Below are 4,574 nucleotides of genomic sequence, written 5' to 3'. Positions count from 1 at the left end.
GTTGCCAAATTACGTGCAAAGGAATGTGACAATATTTGATAGAAAATATTTTGCAAAGAGACATCTAATGGGAGTTGTTTACTTTCCAAAGAGATTAGTTTAGTGATGATTTACTTTCCTCTAATTTTGCAGTAATAGTAAGTAGCCTTCCAACGTTTTAATTTAGACAGTAGCAAACAGTTACAGAAGCTAACCAGCAATAATGATCAACAACTTTAAATAGAAAAATTGCAGTTGCAAAGTAGGATCTTACAGGATGAAAGTTCAATGAGTTGACTGAATATATCTCATTGCCTTCTCCATGACAATTGAAAGTAAAGTTTTTACTTTGTTGCGAATCATCAAGATGGTGCATGCCTACCCTTCCCTTAATTGAGCCAACCTGAAGAGAAACAATACCAAATTCAACAATCTTAGAATAACGATCCACAGTAACTATAATATAACTAAAATAGTTACAAATTTACAATGAAAAAATTATCAGGTTATTTTAATACACATAACAACACAAATTTAGGATGAGAAAACATGTTTAATCCGAAGACTGGAAAGCCAAAGACAGAGCAACATATATAATGAACACGAAAACCTCAAGCAAACCTATGGAAATGATTCCTAGAGGAGAGCTATACCAATGTATCAAAAAAAGACATAACACAGGCCACAAAAATGAATTCATCTGATTTTTGAATAATCCAGGATGCATTGAGTCCAGTGCTAGTGCCAAGAAAAAAGAAAAGAAAAATAAATAAATCATGTATTTTCTAAAGGTATCACCTCCTTCATGTCTAGAGAGTATTACTATCTCTCATGAGACAACATTATGTAAAATGCTGAGCAACAATAATGAAAAATGCAGATAGGAAGAAAACAATTTAGCATCAAAGACACAATCCAAAAGGTTCTCCAAGAGTTTGCTCTACACCAGTTGGGAATACCTGGCATAACAAAAAGAAAAGTAGGGTTATCTAATAATTTAGGTTTACAAAATAACAAATCCAGGAGACAAATACATAATATTGCAAATAACCTTCTGCACTAATCAAAAAATTTCGAATGGATCATACCATGAAAGTCTGAGCAGTCTAGGTCTAAATTGGATCCTATTTATAGTTTTGGACCTTAAACAACCTCCAACCTTCTACGTGACAACATATAAAAACCAGTCAAATATAACCAAGAAGCATTTTCATCTGCCTAATTTCTAGATATCATTAAAAATGTTATTATCCAAGACCAAGACTGTTGCAAATTTTTACTTGAATGCCCAAGAAGTGGCATGTGGAATTTAAAAATGTTATTAAATTCCACATTAGTCACAAAATGTATCAAATGCATTCTGAAATCACTCTCGGATGGGTTGGCTTTCTTCAGGAAGATTCATGAGCTTAGTTAGTTTGGTAAACTAAAATAAGCACATGCCCTCTAAGCTATTACCTATAGATTAAAGATCTCAATTATTGGAATCACTAACTATTGTAAGATGAAACTCCAGTATTGGCATGTCAATAATGAACCTTACCAGCTAATAAAAATCAAGGAATAAGAATTAGCATAATCATACAACAAATCACTGAAGGAGCAAAGTTCAGTGAAAAAAGTTCAAAACTTTCAATCTCCTTTTTCTCATATATACCAAACAACAATGCATAAGATTCAAACTTCCTTTTCCTTTCTCTCTCAACAATCAACAGCCAAACTAAAAAAAAAAAAAAAAAAAAAACAGAGAGAGAAAATCCAAAAAAACAGAGATCAAAGTACTAACCAGCCGAGATATAGCAATCTGCAAGTAAGAATAAAACAGAATAAAAAATCAAACAAAAAATTGAAAAAGAACAAAATAAAAATCACAAAAATAAAAAATTATGATGAACCGTCATTTTGTGTCAACCCAATTAATGTTAACATTAATTAAGAGTATACAAATCTATTTCATGTGAATAAAAATATGACCATTGATAATTAAAGAGAGTCTCAACCCATTTTACTAAGATAAAATAAAAATGAATCTTAACATGAAATCTATTTTTATGATTGTTTACATGAAATGGGTGTTGAAAGCTCAACCCATTTGATAGAGAAAGAAGTGGGTGTTGAAATCCTATTTAACATTAACTCATTTAATTGAAAAAATTTGCTTTAGAAAAAAACAATGGGTGAAGCCAGGGAAGAGCAAAATAAATCTGAGTGCCTTACCTCAAACTGAAGCTAGGGAAAAGCAAAACAATGGGTGAAGCCAGGGCAAAGCTCTCTCAAAGTGAAGGTATAATCGTGGTATAAAGATTGAAAAGTTGGATGGGTGGGGATGACGGGATGATGAAAAAAAAATATAAAAAAAAAAACAGAGGTAAAAAAATGAATGGAAAAACAAAAAGAATGTGAGGAGCTTTCTTCAAAGCTTTGGTCTTCCTTCTTCAAAGCTTGTTCCTTCTTCAGAGCCTTCTTCAGAGATTTGTTCATACATACATACATATGATGTGAAGTGCAGTGGTTGGTAAGAGTTGATTGTTAAACAAATTTGGGCCATTGAATTATTTCTTTGATAAACTAAACCATTGAATCTCTTTTGAATCTCAGCCATTGTTTTTAAATTAGACAAATCTAGACCATTGAAGATAGTTTGTGAGAGAGATATTTTTGAAAATAAATCTGAACCATTACTTTTAAATTAGATAGATCTGGACCATTAATTTGAAAGACATTTTCAAATGAAGCCTTCCATTGTTATATAGATATTTTTTTGATCTTTTAAATTTTTTATTTAACTTTTTCAACCAAATATACAAGTATATCTCCTTTTAATTATTATTTTTGGGCTGCGCTGGTGCCCATGTGCATTATGATTGCGTGAATGTATGGAAAACAATAACAATAATGTTATCATTGTTACATTTGTATATCGTACAATTTCTATTATTTAATGTCAGCCTCTTGGTGTATCGATTTTTTTTATTAAAATTTGAATAAAAACTTCTTATAATATCAAGCGTTTGGACGGAAGATTTTAAAATTTTATAAGAATATCGAACGACCGGGTGAATGTTCGGTTAGTCGACCGGCCAATATAATTTTTTTTTTCTTCAGGTGGTCGATTGGCTAGTGCAATTTTTTCACAATTTTTTGTCTTGAGGTGGGCATCTGAAAAGACATTCGGCAACGGCTACAAACAATGATTTGATGAAAGACATCTTGATTCTCAGTTTGATGAAAAAAAATGAAATTTTACATTTGATACTTATTTGATGAAACTATTGGAGCAAAAGAAGAAGACTTTTTTTAACAAATTCAAATTTAATAACAAATATGATATTAACCATTGGAGATGGTCTTACTAATACTATTCTATTGATAATAAACATGATAATTGAGACCTTTCAAATTCATGTGATGATAATAGTTTGAAAGTAAAATTATAAATTAAATGACAAGTTAGTGGACAATCAAATTGTTATATGGGTGGTTTGGGATGAATAGGCGAATTGAAGAATACTATTAATCAATTATCAAGTATTTGTATAATATATGATATTAATTTGTATAATATTTTTCATATATATAATTATTAATTTATAATAAATTTCATATCTTAAATCTCTTTCACGCTCATTTTTATTTTGATATTTTATTAGAAGTTATATATATATATATATATACATAAACGGAGCAATTTCAAAAATATATTATAATTAAACGATGTGAATCAGTGTAGATCAGTACATTTTTAACTGATTGGATAATATTTTACACCATCTTTCATTCTCTTTAATGAATCAAGATTCCCTCCTTGCATTTTCTTCTTGCATTTCCTACTTGCAAGTCCATTGGGCCCACTTTTAGGCCCAATTTTGATAATCTGAACCGTTGATATTTTAAGATTTGTTCAGTATATCATACTTGTAAAAAATCAAATTGATCAGGTATCAGAAAACATGTGTTCGGAAAATTGTTTATTAAATTCTTTAAAAAAATAGTTTTTAGTTCGAGTTTTCCGAACACATGCTTTCTGATATCCGATCAACTTGATTTTTTATAGGTATGATATACTGAACAAATCTTAAAATATGAATGGTTTTAATTATCAAAATTAGGCCTAAAAGTGGGCCCAATAGACTTGCAAGTAGGAAATGTAAGGAGAGAATCCTGATTCATCTTTTAATAACATACATATGATACATAATTTATAATATACAAATATAATTATTATAGTTTATTTCATTAAAAAACAAACTACTATTCACTTTGCTTGGTGTGAATTTTCTAAAAATACTTTTCAGAAAATTCTTCTTTTTAATTTTTTTATATTTTTTTTGTTTTTAATGAATTTTTTTAATATTTTAAGGAATTTTTTTTTTAATTTTTAGACACACCTAAAATAAATACACTTAAAAAATATAATTTTTGTGAATTTTTTAAAAAAAATTCACTAAATACAAAAAAATACGAAAATTCAGTACATTTTTTATATTTTTTATGTATTTATTAATTTTTAAAAATATTTTTTTACAAATATTTTACTTTTTAGACACATTTAAATAAGATGCATCTAAAAAAGTAAAAAAAATACTTAAAATTTA

Source organism: Camellia sinensis, chromosome 1 (genome assembly GCF_055761805.1).
Source record: "Camellia sinensis isolate YWXY chromosome 1, ASM5576180v1, whole genome shotgun sequence".
NCBI lineage: Eukaryota > Viridiplantae > Streptophyta > Magnoliopsida > Ericales > Theaceae > Camellia > Camellia sinensis.
Note: the sequence above shows the minus strand (reverse complement) of the source record.